This window comes from Pogona vitticeps, chromosome 2 (assembly GCF_051106095.1).
Source record: "Pogona vitticeps strain Pit_001003342236 chromosome 2, PviZW2.1, whole genome shotgun sequence".
In the NCBI taxonomy this organism is placed as follows: Eukaryota; Metazoa; Chordata; class Lepidosauria; order Squamata; family Agamidae; genus Pogona; species Pogona vitticeps.
Window position 1 is genome coordinate 5,780,570 of NC_135784.1, and position 16,055 is coordinate 5,796,624.

Genomic DNA, 16,055 nt, shown 5'->3' on the forward strand with positions numbered 1-16,055 from the left:
AGGCTCCGCCCCTTCTGTTCTTCCCTCTTCCTCCCCCCCCCCCGCCCCTTCTTTCCATTCTGGAAAAGAGGAGAAACCGAGAGCTCTCAAAGGGGGGGGGAGAAGAGGAGCGGCTCCCAAGGGTGGGGGTCGAGGCGGAACCAGAGGTGGGAAGGTAGGTGTCCGGCCTCCTCCTCCTGCCCCCCCCCCACACCTCTAAGGGACAGGCCGGTTTGCGAGGGGAGGAGGGGCGGTTTCCTCGCGAGTTTCCTGCCCGAGGACCGGCAAGGAGGTGAGCAATGCGGGGGGGGGGGGTTGAAGGACCGGTATAGGGGGTTTAAGGGGGTAGAAGGGGTTGCAATGAGATATATTTTTAAAATATCCAGAAAAAGATCCTCTTCCCCCCCCCACTCTGCAGAGGCCGTAAATTTGAAGGGGGGGTGATGGGAAGTCGGGGAGGGGTCTCAGTCCCGCCCTCCCCTCCTCCCCACCAGCAAGACACCAGCGCTCTTTGTGTGTCTGTGGGTCCTCCTGGGCATTCCTACCAGGAGACCCGCCCCCTTCTTTCCCCGGATCCTCCAGGCAGCCTTTTTGGGAGGGGTGGCAGAGGGGGAAAGGAGGGAGCTCTTTCTTCCGCCCCAGTGTCTCCTTCCTCCAGGACCCCTCCCCAAACCTCACCCCCCCAGGTTGGAAACAGGTTAAGGGGTGCAGCGGGGAGGAGGGAGGGAGGGGGCTGCAAAGGGGGGACAAGAGGGGGTCCCAGGTATGGGGATTTGGGGGAGAAGAGGCGGGTCAGGTGGCAGCAACGGGGCTCCCTTTCCCCCCCCCCATGCCTGGCCTGCCATCTTAAGCCTCTTCTGGATCCCCTTTCCGCTCCCTCTGTGGTGTTTGAAGGGGACTCTTTGGAAGGACTTGGTTCAGGGGCTCCGGATCGGGAAGAGCACACCAGATCCCCTTCCCAACCAGATCCCAGGCTGGGGATCCGATGCAGGAAGGGGAGTGAGTAGACTGGAGGGATTTCATGCGTTCCTGGTGTGTGTGCTTGCGTTTGTGTCTGGGGGGGGGGGCTTCCTGGTGGCATTACAGGAAAAACCCTTTTTTTAAAATCCGGAAAGCAAGGCAGAAAGAGAAAGAGGACCAGTAAGGCCATGGGGCAGAGGCGGAGAGGCGATATTCCCCCCCCCGCAAGGAGAGGATCCTCTAGCATAGTGGTCCCCAACCTTGGGCCTCCATATGTTCTTGGACTACAATTCCCAGAAACCTTCACCACCACCTCTGCTGGCCAGGATTTCTGGGAGTTGAAGTCCAAGAACATCTGGAGGCCCAAGGTCGGGGACCACTGTCCAAGCTCTCCTGGTTGCAAGGAGTAGGCTTCTCCCAGTGGGGGCATTGCTCCTGGGTGCGCCATTCAGAGCCGTCCTGTTTACAAAAAGCCCCTCCCTCCCAGCTGATCCTTCCTTCTTCCCGGGATCTCTCCAGAGGGATCCTTTGGCTTCTTCTTTTCTCCCAGGGAGGTGGTGGGGAGGCAGAGCTGATTTCTCCCGGTTCTTCCCAAGACCGAGAGAAGAGATCAAACTCCAGATCCCCTCCAACCTTTGCAAGGCAGGTCAGCTCTTTTAATTGTCATTAGAGGCACCACATGCTGTTAAAAGAGTCATCATCATCATGATGTGCTGGCAACCCCATTCTGACTTCGGTGGCCCTTTTTCCAAGACTTCCCAGTGAGAGAGTCCTCAGAAGGGTGGAGGGTGGGTGGAGGGATTTCCTCCCTCCCTCCCTTCCTCTGTGTGTGTGTGTGTGTGTGTTTGTCTCTGTGTGTGTGTGTGTGCGTGTAGTTGTGTGCGTGGGGAGGGGGCTTCTTGGTAGCACTGCGGAAAAAGCTTTTAAAAAAAAATCTGGAGAGGAAAGCAGGGCAGAAAGAGAAAGAGGCCCAGGAAGACCACGGGTTTAGAGCAGAGGTGGAAAGGAGATTCCCCCGGGAAAAATATACTGGCCAGCTCTCCTGGCTGCAAGAAGAGGTTTTTCTGGTCGCTTCCTTTCTCTTCTATGTGCCATTCAGAGCTACCCAGTTTATAAAAGGCCCCTCCCTCCCTGTTTTTAGTATGGTATTTCTTGGATTTGCTCCATTTCCTCAGGAAGTTTTGTCTAGGAAGGAAGCACAGGTACTGGCTTTATGGGCTTTTCTGGCTTATTCTCTCTGTCCCCACCCCCCACCGCATGGTTAAATTGGGACTTCCCAGGAGAGCTTTCCTCCATTTCCTCAGGAAGTTTTGTCTAGGAAGGAAGCACAGGTACTGGCTTTATGGGCTTTTCTGGCTTATTCTCTCTGTCCCCACCCCCCACCGCATGGTTAAATTGGGACTTCCCAGGAGAGCTTTCCTCCATTTCCTCAGGAAGTTTTGTCTAGGAAGGAAGCACAGGTACTGGCTTTATGGGCTTTTCTGGCTTATTCTCTCTGTCCCCACCCCCCACCGCATGGTTAAATTGGGACTTCCCAGGAGAGCTTTCCTCCATTTCCTCAGGAAGTTTTGTCTAGGAAGGAAGCACAGGTACTGGCTTTATGGGCTTTTCTGGCTTATTCTCTCTGTCCCCACCCCCCACCGCATGGTTAAATTGGGACTTCCCAGGAGAGCTTTCCTCCATTTCCTCAGGAAGTTTTGTCTAGGAAGGAAGCACAGGTACTGGCTTTATGGGCTTTTCTGGCTTATTCTCTCTGTCCCCACCCCCCACCGCATGGTTAAATTGGGACTTCCCAGGAGAGCTTTCCTCCATTTCCTCAGGAAGTTTTGTCTAGGAAGGAAGCACAGGTACTGGCTTTATGGGCTTTTCTGGCTTATTCTCTCTGTCCCCACCCCCCACCGCATGGTTAAATTGGGACTTCCCAGGAGAGCTTTCCTCCATTTCCTCAGGAAGTTTTGTCTAGGAAGGAAGCACAGGTACTGGCTTTATGGGCTTTTCTGGCTTATTCTCTCTGTCCCCACCCCCCACCGCATGGTTAAATTGGGACTTCCCAGGAGAGCTTTCCTCCATTTCCTCAGGAAGTTTTGTCTAGGAAGGAAGCACAGGTACCGGCTCTATGGGCTTTTCTGGCTTATTCTCTCTGTCCCCACCCCCCACCGCATGGTTAAATTGGGACTTCCCAGGAGAGCTTTCCTCCATTTCCTCAGGAAGTTTTGTCTAGGAAGGAAGCACAGGTACCGGCTCTATGGGCTTTTCTGGCTTATTCTCTCTGTCCCCACCCCCCACCGCATGGTTAAATTGGGACTTCCCTGGAGAGCTTTCCTCCATTTCCTCAGGAAGTTTTGTCTAGGAAGGAAGCACAGGTACTGGCTCTATGGGCTTTTCTGGCTTATTCTCTCTGTCCCCACCCCCCACCGCATGGTTAAATTGGGACTTCCCAGGAGAGCTTTCCTCCATTTCCTCAGGAAGTTTTGTCTAGGAAGGAAGCACAGGTACTGGCTTTATGGGCTTTTCTGGCTTATTCTCTCTGTCCCCACCCCCCACCGCATGGTTAAATTGGGACTTCCCAGGAGAGCTTTCCTCCATTTCCTCAGGAAGTTTTGTCTAGGAAGGAAGCACAGGTACCGGCTTTATGGGCTTTTCTGGCTTATTCTCTCTGTCCCCACCCCCCACCGCATGGTTAAATTGGGACTTCCCAGGAGAGCTTTCCTCCATTTCCTCAGGAAGTTTTGTCTAGGAAGGAAGCACAGGTACTGGCTTTATGGGCTTTTCTGGCTTATTCTCTCTGTCCCCACCCCCCACCGCATGGTTAAATTGGGACTTCCCAGGAGAGCTTTCCTCCATTTCCTCAGGAAGTTTTGTCTAGGAAGGAAGCACAGGTACTGGCTTTATGGGCTTTTCTGGCTTATTCTCTCTGTCCCCACCCCCCACCGCATGGTTAAATTGGGACTTCCCAGGAGAGCTTTCCTCCATTTCCTCAGGAAGTTTTGTCTAGGAAGGAAGCACAGGTACTGGCTTTATGGGCTTTTCTGGCTTATTCTCTCTGTCCCCACCCCCCACCGCATGGTTAAATTGGGACTTCCCAGGAGAGCTTTCCTCCATTTCCTCAGGAAGTTTTGTCTAGGAAGGAAGCACAGGTACTGGCTTTATGGGCTTTTCTGGCTTATTCTCTCTGTCCCCACCCCCCACCGCATGGTTAAATTGGGACTTCCCAGGAGAGCTTTCCTCCATTTCCTCAGGAAGTTTTGTCTAGGAAGGAAGCACAGGTACTGGCTCTATGGGCTTTTCTGGCTTATTCTCTCTGTCCCCACCCCCCACCGCATGGTTAAATTGGGACTTCCCAGGAGAGCTTTCCTCCATTTCCTCAGGAAGTTTTGTCTAGGAAGGAAGCACAGGTACTGGCTTTATGGGCTTTTCTGGCTTATTCTCTCTGTCCCCACCCCCCACCGCATGGTTAAATTGGGACTTCCCAGGAGAGCTTTCCTCCATTTCCTCAGGAAGTTTTGTCTAGGAAGGAAGCACAGGTACTGGCTCTATGGGCTTTTCTGGCTTATTCTCTCTGTCCCCACCCCCCACCGCATGGTTAAATTGGGACTTCCCAGGAGAGCTTTCCTCCATTTCCTCAGGAAGTTTTGTCTAGGAAGGAAGCACAGGTACTGGCTCTATGGGCTTTTCTGGCTTATTCTCTCTGTCCCCACCCCCCACCGCATGGTTAAATTGGGACTTCCCAGGAGAGCTTTCCTCCATTTCCTCAGGAAGTTTTGTCTAGGAAGGAAGCACAGGTACTGGCTCTATGGGCTTTTCTGGCTTATTCTCTCTGTCCCCACCCCCCACCGCATGGTTAAATTGGGACTTCCCAGGAGAGCTTTCCTCCATTTCCTCAGGAAGTTTTGTCTAGGAAGGAAGCACAGGTACTGGCTTTATGGGCTTTTCTGGCTTATTCTCTCTGTCCCCACCCCCCACCGCATGGTTAAATTGGGACTTCCCAGGAGAGCTTTCCTCCATTTCCTCAGGAAGTTTTGTCTAGGAAGGAAGCACAGGTACTGGCTTTATGGGCTTTTCTGGCTTATTCTCTCTGTCCCCACCCCCCACCGCATGGTTAAATTGGGACTTCCCAGGAGAGCTTTCCTCCATTTCCTCAGGAAGTTTTGTCTAGGAAGGAAGCACAGGTACTGGCTTTATGGGCTTTTCTGGCTTATTCTCTCTGTCCCCACCCCCCACCGCATGGTTAAATTGGGACTTCCCAGGAGAGCTTTCCTCCATTTCCTCAGGAAGTTTTGTCTAGGAAGGAAGCACAGGTACTGGCTTTATGGGCTTTTCTGGCTTATTCTCTCTGTCCCCACCCCCCACCGCATGGTTAAATTGGGACTTCCCAGGAGAGCTTTCCTCCATTTCCTCAGGAAGTTTTGTCTAGGAAGGAAGCACAGGTACTGGCTTTATGGGCTTTTCTGGCTTATTCTCTCTGTCCCCACCCCCCACCGCATGGTTAAATTGGGACTTCCCAGGAGAGCTTTCCTCCATTTCCTCAGGAAGTTTTGTCTAGGAAGGAAGCACAGGTACTGGCTTTATGGGCTTTTCTGGCTTATTCTCTCTGTCCCCACCCCCCACCGCATGGTTAAATTGGGACTTCCCAGGAGAGCTTTCCTCCATTTCCTCAGGAAGTTTTGTCTAGGAAGGAAGCACAGGTACTGGCTTTATGGGCTTTTCTGGCTTATTCTCTCTGTCCCCACCCCCCACCGCATGGTTAAATTGGGACTTCCCAGGAGAGCTTTCCTCCATTTCCTCAGGAAGTTTTGTCTAGGAAGGAAGCACAGGTACTGGCTTTATGGGCTTTTCTGGCTTATTCTCTCTGTCCCCACCCCCCACCGCATGGTTAAATTGGGACTTCCCAGGAGAGCTTTCCTCCATTTCCTCAGGAAGTTTTGTCTAGGAAGGAAGCACAGGTACTGGCTTTATGGGCTTTTCTGGCTTATTCTCTCTGTCCCCACCCCCCACCGCATGGTTAAATTGGGACTTCCCAGGAGAGCTTTCCTCCATTTCCTCAGGAAGTTTTGTCTAGGAAGGAAGCACAGGTACTGGCTTTATGGGCTTTTCTGGCTTATTCTCTCTGTCCCCACCCCCCACCGCATGGTTAAATTGGGACTTCCCAGGAGAGCTTTCCTCCATTTCCTCAGGAAGTTTTGTCTAGGAAGGAAGCACAGGTACTGGCTTTATGGGCTTTTCTGGCTTATTCTCTCTGTCCCCACCCCCCACCGCATGGTTAAATTGGGACTTCCCAGGAGAGCTTTCCTCCATTTCCTCAGGAAGTTTTGTCTAGGAAGGAAGCACAGGTACTGGCTTTATGGGCTTTTCTGGCTTATTCTCTCTGTCCCCACCCCCCACCGCATGGTTAAATTGGGACTTCCCAGGAGAGCTTTCCTCCATTTCCTCAGGAAGTTTTGTCTAGGAAGGAAGCACAGGTACTGGCTTTATGGGCTTTTCTGGCTTATTCTCTCTGTCCCCACCCCCCACCGCATGGTTAAATTGGGACTTCCCAGGAGAGCTTTCCTCCATTTCCTCAGGAAGTTTTGTCTAGGAAGGAAGCACAGGTACTGGCTTTATGGGCTTTTCTGGCTTATTCTCTCTGTCCCCACCCCCCACCGCATGGTTAAATTGGGACTTCCCAGGAGAGCTTTCCTCCATTTCCTCAGGAAGTTTTGTCTAGGAAGGAAGCACAGGTACTGGCTTTATGGGCTTTTCTGGCTTATTCTCTCTGTCCCCACCCCCCACCGCATGGTTAAATTGGGACTTCCCAGGAGAGCTTTCCTCCATTTCCTCAGGAAGTTTTGTCTAGGAAGGAAGCACAGGTACTGGCTTTATGGGCTTTTCTGGCTTATTCTCTCTGTCCCCACCCCCCACCGCATGGTTAAATTGGGACTTCCCAGGAGAGCTTTCCTCCATTTCCTCAGGAAGTTTTGTCTAGGAAGGAAGCACAGGTACTGGCTTTATGGGCTTTTCTGGCTTATTCTCTCTGTCCCCACCCCCCACCGCATGGTTAAATTGGGACTTCCCAGGAGAGCTTTCCTCCATTTCCTCAGGAAGTTTTGTCTAGGAAGGAAGCACAGGTACTGGCTTTATGGGCTTTTCTGGCTTATTCTCTCTGTCCCCACCCCCCACCGCATGGTTAAATTGGGACTTCCCAGGAGAGCTTTCCTCCATTTCCTCAGGAAGTTTTGTCTAGGAAGGAAGCACAGGTACTGGCTTTATGGGCTTTTCTGGCTTATTCTCTCTGTCCCCACCCCCCACCGCATGGTTAAATTGGGACTTCCCAGGAGAGCTTTCCTCCATTTCCTCAGGAAGTTTTGTCTAGGAAGGAAGCACAGGTACTGGCTTTATGGGCTTTTCTGGCTTATTCTCTCTGTCCCCACCCCCCACCGCATGGTTAAATTGGGACTTCCCAGGAGAGCTTTCCTCCATTTCCTCAGGAAGTTTTGTCTAGGAAGGAAGCACAGGTACTGGCTTTATGGGCTTTTCTGGCTTATTCTCTCTGTCCCCACCCCCCACCGCATGGTTAAATTGGGACTTCCCAGGAGAGCTTTCCTCCATTTCCTCAGGAAGTTTTGTCTAGGAAGGAAGCACAGGTACTGGCTTTATGGGCTTTTCTGGCTTATTCTCTCTGTCCCCACCCCCCACCGCATGGTTAAATTGGGACTTCCCAGGAGAGCTTTCCTCCATTTCCTCAGGAAGTTTTGTCTAGGAAGGAAGCACAGGTACTGGCTTTATGGGCTTTTCTGGCTTATTCTCTCTGTCCCCACCCCCCACCGCATGGTTAAATTGGGACTTCCCAGGAGAGCTTTCCTCCATTTCCTCAGGAAGTTTTGTCTAGGAAGGAAGCACAGGTACTGGCTTTATGGGCTTTTCTGGCTTATTCTCTCTGTCCCCACCCCCCACCGCATGGTTAAATTGGGACTTCCCAGGAGAGCTTTCCTCCATTTCCTCAGGAAGTTTTGTCTAGGAAGGAAGCACAGGTACTGGCTTTATGGGCTTTTCTGGCTTATTCTCTCTGTCCCCACCCCCCACCGCATGGTTAAATTGGGACTTCCCAGGAGAGCTTTCCTCCATTTCCTCAGGAAGTTTTGTCTAGGAAGGAAGCACAGGTACTGGCTTTATGGGCTTTTCTGGCTTATTCTCTCTGTCCCCACCCCCCACCGCATGGTTAAATTGGGACTTCCCAGGAGAGCTTTCCTCCATTTCCTCAGGAAGTTTTGTCTAGGAAGGAAGCACAGGTACTGGCTTTATGGGCTTTTCTGGCTTATTCTCTCTGTCCCCACCCCCCACCGCATGGTTAAATTGGGACTTCCCAGGAGAGCTTTCCTCCATTTCCTCAGGAAGTTTTGTCTAGGAAGGAAGCACAGGTACTGGCTTTATGGGCTTTTCTGGCTTATTCTCTCTGTCCCCACCCCCCACCGCATGGTTAAATTGGGACTTCCCAGGAGAGCTTTCCTCCATTTCCTCAGGAAGTTTTGTCTAGGAAGGAAGCACAGGTACTGGCTTTATGGGCTTTTCTGGCTTATTCTCTCTGTCCCCACCCCCCACCGCATGGTTAAATTGGGACTTCCCAGGAGAGCTTTCCTCCATTTCCTCAGGAAGTTTTGTCTAGGAAGGAAGCACAGGTACTGGCTTTATGGGCTTTTCTGGCTTATTCTCTCTGTCCCCACCCCCCACCGCATGGTTAAATTGGGACTTCCCAGGAGAGCTTTCCTCCATTTCCTCAGGAAGTTTTGTCTAGGAAGGAAGCACAGGTACTGGCTTTATGGGCTTTTCTGGCTTATTCTCTCTGTCCCCACCCCCCACCGCATGGTTAAATTGGGACTTCCCAGGAGAGCTTTCCTCCATTTCCTCAGGAAGTTTTGTCTAGGAAGGAAGCACAGGTACTGGCTTTATGGGCTTTTCTGGCTTATTCTCTCTGTCCCCACCCCCCACCGCATGGTTAAATTGGGACTTCCCAGGAGAGCTTTCCTCCATTTCCTCAGGAAGTTTTGTCTAGGAAGGAAGCACAGGTACTGGCTTTATGGGCTTTTCTGGCTTATTCTCTCTGTCCCCACCCCCCACCGCATGGTTAAATTGGGACTTCCCAGGAGAGCTTTCCTCCATTTCCTCAGGAAGTTTTGTCTAGGAAGGAAGCACAGGTACTGGCTTTATGGGCTTTTCTGGCTTATTCTCTCTGTCCCCACCCCCCACCGCATGGTTAAATTGGGACTTCCCAGGAGAGCTTTCCTCCATTTCCTCAGGAAGTTTTGTCTAGGAAGGAAGCACAGGTACTGGCTTTATGGGCTTTTCTGGCTTATTCTCTCTGTCCCCACCCCCCACCGCATGGTTAAATTGGGACTTCCCAGGAGAGCTTTCCTCCATTTCCTCAGGAAGTTTTGTCTAGGAAGGAAGCACAGGTACTGGCTTTATGGGCTTTTCTGGCTTATTCTCTCTGTCCCCACCCCCCACCGCATGGTTAAATTGGGACTTCCCAGGAGAGCTTTCCTCCATTTCCTCAGGAAGTTTTGTCTAGGAAGGAAGCACAGGTACTGGCTTTATGGGCTTTTCTGGCTTATTCTCTCTGTCCCCACCCCCCACCGCATGGTTAAATTGGGACTTCCCAGGAGAGCTTTCCTCCATTTCCTCAGGAAGTTTTGTCTAGGAAGGAAGCACAGGTACTGGCTTTATGGGCTTTTCTGGCTTATTCTCTCTGTCCCCACCCCCCACCGCATGGTTAAATTGGGACTTCCCAGGAGAGCTTTCCTCCATTTCCTCAGGAAGTTTTGTCTAGGAAGGAAGCACAGGTACTGGCTTTATGGGCTTTTCTGGCTTATTCTCTCTGTCCCCACCCCCCACCGCATGGTTAAATTGGGACTTCCCAGGAGAGCTTTCCTCCATTTCCTCAGGAAGTTTTGTCTAGGAAGGAAGCACAGGTACTGGCTTTATGGGCTTTTCTGGCTTATTCTCTCTGTCCCCACCCCCCACCGCATGGTTAAATTGGGACTTCCCAGGAGAGCTTTCCTCCATTTCCTCAGGAAGTTTTGTCTAGGAAGGAAGCACAGGTACTGGCTTTATGGGCTTTTCTGGCTTATTCTCTCTGTCCCCACCCCCCACCGCATGGTTAAATTGGGACTTCCCAGGAGAGCTTTCCTCCATTTCCTCAGGAAGTTTTGTCTAGGAAGGAAGCACAGGTACTGGCTTTATGGGCTTTTCTGGCTTATTCTCTCTGTCCCCACCCCCCACCGCATGGTTAAATTGGGACTTCCCAGGAGAGCTTTCCTCCATTTCCTCAGGAAGTTTTGTCTAGGAAGGAAGCACAGGTACTGGCTTTATGGGCTTTTCTGGCTTATTCTCTCTGTCCCCACCCCCCACCGCATGGTTAAATTGGGACTTCCCAGGAGAGCTTTCCTCCATTTCCTCAGGAAGTTTTGTCTAGGAAGGAAGCACAGGTACTGGCTTTATGGGCTTTTCTGGCTTATTCTCTCTGTCCCCACCCCCCACCGCATGGTTAAATTGGGACTTCCCAGGAGAGCTTTCCTCCATTTCCTCAGGAAGTTTTGTCTAGGAAGGAAGCACAGGTACTGGCTTTATGGGCTTTTCTGGCTTATTCTCTCTGTCCCCACCCCCCACCGCATGGTTAAATTGGGACTTCCCAGGAGAGCTTTCCTCCATTTCCTCAGGAAGTTTTGTCTAGGAAGGAAGCACAGGTACTGGCTTTATGGGCTTTTCTGGCTTATTCTCTCTGTCCCCACCCCCCACCGCATGGTTAAATTGGGACTTCCCAGGAGAGCTTTCCTCCATTTCCTCAGGAAGTTTTGTCTAGGAAGGAAGCACAGGTACTGGCTTTATGGGCTTTTCTGGCTTATTCTCTCTGTCCCCACCCCCCACCGCATGGTTAAATTGGGACTTCCCAGGAGAGCTTTCCTCCATTTCCTCAGGAAGTTTTGTCTAGGAAGGAAGCACAGGTACTGGCTTTATGGGCTTTTCTGGCTTATTCTCTCTGTCCCCACCCCCCACCGCATGGTTAAATTGGGACTTCCCAGGAGAGCTTTCCTCCATTTCCTCAGGAAGTTTTGTCTAGGAAGGAAGCACAGGTACTGGCTTTATGGGCTTTTCTGGCTTATTCTCTCTGTCCCCACCCCCCACCGCATGGTTAAATTGGGACTTCCCAGGAGAGCTTTCCTCCATTTCCTCAGGAAGTTTTGTCTAGGAAGGAAGCACAGGTACTGGCTTTATGGGCTTTTCTGGCTTATTCTCTCTGTCCCCACCCCCCACCGCATGGTTAAATTGGGACTTCCCAGGAGAGCTTTCCTCCATTTCCTCAGGAAGTTTTGTCTAGGAAGGAAGCACAGGTACTGGCTTTATGGGCTTTTCTGGCTTATTCTCTCTGTCCCCACCCCCCACCGCATGGTTAAATTGGGACTTCCCAGGAGAGCTTTCCTCCATTTCCTCAGGAAGTTTTGTCTAGGAAGGAAGCACAGGTACTGGCTTTATGGGCTTTTCTGGCTTATTCTCTCTGTCCCCACCCCCCACCGCATGGTTAAATTGGGACTTCCCAGGAGAGCTTTCCTCCATTTCCTCAGGAAGTTTTGTCTAGGAAGGAAGCACAGGTACTGGCTTTATGGGCTTTTCTGGCTTATTCTCTCTGTCCCCACCCCCCACCGCATGGTTAAATTGGGACTTCCCAGGAGAGCTTTCCTCCATTTCCTCAGGAAGTTTTGTCTAGGAAGGAAGCACAGGTACTGGCTTTATGGGCTTTTCTGGCTTATTCTCTCTGTCCCCACCCCCCACCGCATGGTTAAATTGGGACTTCCCAGGAGAGCTTTCCTCCATTTCCTCAGGAAGTTTTGTCTAGGAAGGAAGCACAGGTACTGGCTTTATGGGCTTTTCTGGCTTATTCTCTCTGTCCCCACCCCCCACCGCATGGTTAAATTGGGACTTCCCAGGAGAGCTTTCCTCCATTTCCTCAGGAAGTTTTGTCTAGGAAGGAAGCACAGGTACTGGCTTTATGGGCTTTTCTGGCTTATTCTCTCTGTCCCCACCCCCCACCGCATGGTTAAATTGGGACTTCCCAGGAGAGCTTTCCTCCATTTCCTCAGGAAGTTTTGTCTAGGAAGGAAGCACAGGTACTGGCTTTATGGGCTTTTCTGGCTTATTCTCTCTGTCCCCACCCCCCACCGCATGGTTAAATTGGGACTTCCCAGGAGAGCTTTCCTCCATTTCCTCAGGAAGTTTTGTCTAGGAAGGAAGCACAGGTACTGGCTTTATGGGCTTTTCTGGCTTATTCTCTCTGTCCCCACCCCCCACCGCATGGTTAAATTGGGACTTCCCAGGAGAGCTTTCCTCCATTTCCTCAGGAAGTTTTGTCTAGGAAGGAAGCACAGGTACTGGCTTTATGGGCTTTTCTGGCTTATTCTCTCTGTCCCCACCCCCCACCGCATGGTTAAATTGGGACTTCCCAGGAGAGCTTTCCTCCATTTCCTCAGGAAGTTTTGTCTAGGAAGGAAGCACAGGTACTGGCTTTATGGGCTTTTCTGGCTTATTCTCTCTGTCCCCACCCCCCACCGCATGGTTAAATTGGGACTTCCCAGGAGAGCTTTCCTCCATTTCCTCAGGAAGTTTTGTCTAGGAAGGAAGCACAGGTACTGGCTTTATGGGCTTTTCTGGCTTATTCTCTCTGTCCCCACCCCCCACCGCATGGTTAAATTGGGACTTCCCAGGAGAGCTTTCCTCCATTTCCTCAGGAAGTTTTGTCTAGGAAGGAAGCACAGGTACTGGCTTTATGGGCTTTTCTGGCTTATTCTCTCTGTCCCCACCCCCCACCGCATGGTTAAATTGGGACTTCCCAGGAGAGCTTTCCTCCATTTCCTCAGGAAGTTTTGTCTAGGAAGGAAGCACAGGTACTGGCTTTATGGGCTTTTCTGGCTTATTCTCTCTGTCCCCACCCCCCACCGCATGGTTAAATTGGGACTTCCCAGGAGAGCTTTCCTCCATTTCCTCAGGAAGTTTTGTCTAGGAAGGAAGCACAGGTACTGGCTTTATGGGCTTTTCTGGCTTATTCTCTCTGTCCCCACCCCCCACCGCATGGTTAAATTGGGACTTCCCAGGAGAGCTTTCCTCCATTTCCTCAGGAAGTTTTGTCTAGGAAGGAAGCACAGGTACTGGCTTTATGGGCTTTTCTGGCTTATTCTCTCTGTCCCCACCCCCCACCGCATGGTTAAATTGGGACTTCCCAGGAGAGCTTTCCTCCATTTCCTCAGGAAGTTTTGTCTAGGAAGGAAGCACAGGTACTGGCTTTATGGGCTTTTCTGGCTTATTCTCTCTGTCCCCACCCCCCACCGCATGGTTAAATTGGGACTTCCCAGGAGAGCTTTCCTCCATTTCCTCAGGAAGTTTTGTCTAGGAAGGAAGCACAGGTACTGGCTTTATGGGCTTTTCTGGCTTATTCTCTCTGTCCCCACCCCCCACCGCATGGTTAAATTGGGACTTCCCAGGAGAGCTTTCCTCCATTTCCTCAGGAAGTTTTGTCTAGGAAGGAAGCACAGGTACTGGCTTTATGGGCTTTTCTGGCTTATTCTCTCTGTCCCCACCCCCCACCGCATGGTTAAATTGGGACTTCCCAGGAGAGCTTTCCTCCATTTCCTCAGGAAGTTTTGTCTAGGAAGGAAGCACAGGTACTGGCTTTATGGGCTTTTCTGGCTTATTCTCTCTGTCCCCACCCCCCACCGCATGGTTAAATTGGGACTTCCCAGGAGAGCTTTCCTCCATTTCCTCAGGAAGTTTTGTCTAGGAAGGAAGCACAGGTACTGGCTTTATGGGCTTTTCTGGCTTATTCTCTCTGTCCCCACCCCCCACCGCATGGTTAAATTGGGACTTCCCAGGAGAGCTTTCCTCCATTTCCTCAGGAAGTTTTGTCTAGGAAGGAAGCACAGGTACTGGCTTTATGGGCTTTTCTGGCTTATTCTCTCTGTCCCCACCCCCCACCGCATGGTTAAATTGGGACTTCCCAGGAGAGCTTTCCTCCATTTCCTCAGGAAGTTTTGTCTAGGAAGGAAGCACAGGTACTGGCTTTATGGGCTTTTCTGGCTTATTCTCTCTGTCCCCACCCCCCACCGCATGGTTAAATTGGGACTTCCCAGGAGAGCTTTCCTCCATTTCCTCAGGAAGTTTTGTCTAGGAAGGAAGCACAGGTACTGGCTTTATGGGCTTTTCTGGCTTATTCTCTCTGTCCCCACCCCCCACCGCATGGTTAAATTGGGACTTCCCAGGAGAGCTTTCCTCCATTTCCTCAGGAAGTTTTGTCTAGGAAGGAAGCACAGGTACTGGCTTTATGGGCTTTTCTGGCTTATTCTCTCTGTCCCCACCCCCCACCGCATGGTTAAATTGGGACTTCCCAGGAGAGCTTTCCTCCATTTCCTCAGGAAGTTTTGTCTAGGAAGGAAGCACAGGTACTGGCTTTATGGGCTTTTCTGGCTTATTCTCTCTGTCCCCACCCCCCACCGCATGGTTAAATTGGGACTTCCCAGGAGAGCTTTCCTCCATTTCCTCAGGAAGTTTTGTCTAGGAAGGAAGCACAGGTACTGGCTTTATGGGCTTTTCTGGCTTATTCTCTCTGTCCCCACCCCCCACCGCATGGTTAAATTGGGACTTCCCAGGAGAGCTTTCCTCCATTTCCTCAGGAAGTTTTGTCTAGGAAGGAAGCACAGGTACTGGCTTTATGGGCTTTTCTGGCTTATTCTCTCTGTCCCCACCCCCCACCGCATGGTTAAATTGGGACTTCCCAGGAGAGCTTTCCTCCATTTCCTCAGGAAGTTTTGTCTAGGAAGGAAGCACAGGTACTGGCTTTATGGGCTTTTCTGGCTTATTCTCTCTGTCCCCACCCCCCACCGCATGGTTAAATTGGGACTTCCCAGGAGAGCTTTCCTCCATTTCCTCAGGAAGTTTTGTCTAGGAAGGAAGCACAGGTACTGGCTTTATGGGCTTTTCTGGCTTATTCTCTCTGTCCCCACCCCCCACCGCATGGTTAAATTGGGACTTCCCAGGAGAGCTTTCCTCCATTTCCTCAGGAAGTTTTGTCTAGGAAGGAAGCACAGGTACTGGCTTTATGGGCTTTTCTGGCTTATTCTCTCTGTCCCCACCCCCCACCGCATGGTTAAATTGGGACTTCCCAGGAGAGCTTTCCTCCATTTCCTCAGGAAGTTTTGTCTAGGAAGGAAGCACAGGTACTGGCTTTATGGGCTTTTCTGGCTTATTCTCTCTGTCCCCACCCCCCACCGCATGGTTAAATTGGGACTTCCCAGGAGAGCTTTCCTCCATTTCCTCAGGAAGTTTTGTCTAGGAAGGAAGCACAGGTACTGGCTTTATGGGCTTTTCTGGCTTATTCTCTCTGTCCCCACCCCCCACCGCATGGTTAAATTGGGACTTCCCAGGAGAGCTTTCCTCCATTTCCTCAGGAAGTTTTGTCTAGGAAGGAAGCACAGGTACTGGCTTTATGGGCTTTTCTGGCTTATTCTCTCTGTCCCCACCCCCCACCGCATGGTTAAATTGGGACTTCCCAGGAGAGCTTTCCTCCATTTCCTCAGGAAGTTTTGTCTAGGAAGGAAGCACAGGTACTGGCTTTATGGGCTTTTCTGGCTTATTCTCTCTGTCCCCACCCCCCACCGCATGGTTAAATTGGGACTTCCCAGGAGAGCTTTCCTCCATTTCCTCAGGAAGTTTTGTCTAGGAAGGAAGCACAGGTACTGGCTTTATGGGCTTTTCTGGCTTATTCTCTCTGTCCCCACCCCCCCACCGCATGGTTAAATTGGGACTTCCCAGGAGAGCTTTCCTCCATTTCCTCAGGAAGTTTTGTCTAGGAAGGAAGCACAGGTACTGGCTTTATGGGCTTTTCTGGCTTATTCTCTCTGTCCCCACCCCCCCACCGCATGGTTAAATTGGGACTTCCCAGGAGAGCTTTCCTCCATTTCCTCAGGAAGTTTTGTCTAGGAAGGAAGCACAGGTACTGGCTTTATGGGCTTTTCTGGCTTATTCTCTCTGTCCCCACCCCCCCACCGCATGGTTAAATTGGGACTTCCCAGGAGAGCTTTCCTCCATTTGAGCTTTCCTCC

General features: G+C 51.3%; 1 protein-coding gene across 4 annotated transcripts in view; it reads left to right on the forward strand.

The window, feature by feature from the left end:
• LOC110070971 (uncharacterized) overlaps positions 1 to 16,055 on the forward strand; it is a 56,514-nt gene continuing 40,459 nt past the window's right edge. Inside the window, exon 1 of one of the 4 annotated variants that reach the window (XM_078387167.1) lies at positions 1 to 154. The gene's annotated coding sequence lies outside the window, so the exon portion shown is untranslated. Of the gene's footprint in view, positions 272 to 732; positions 979 to 16,055 lie in introns of those variants that run through there. The other 3 variants (XM_078387166.1, XM_078387169.1, XM_072987408.2) reach the window with 3 other exon arrangements.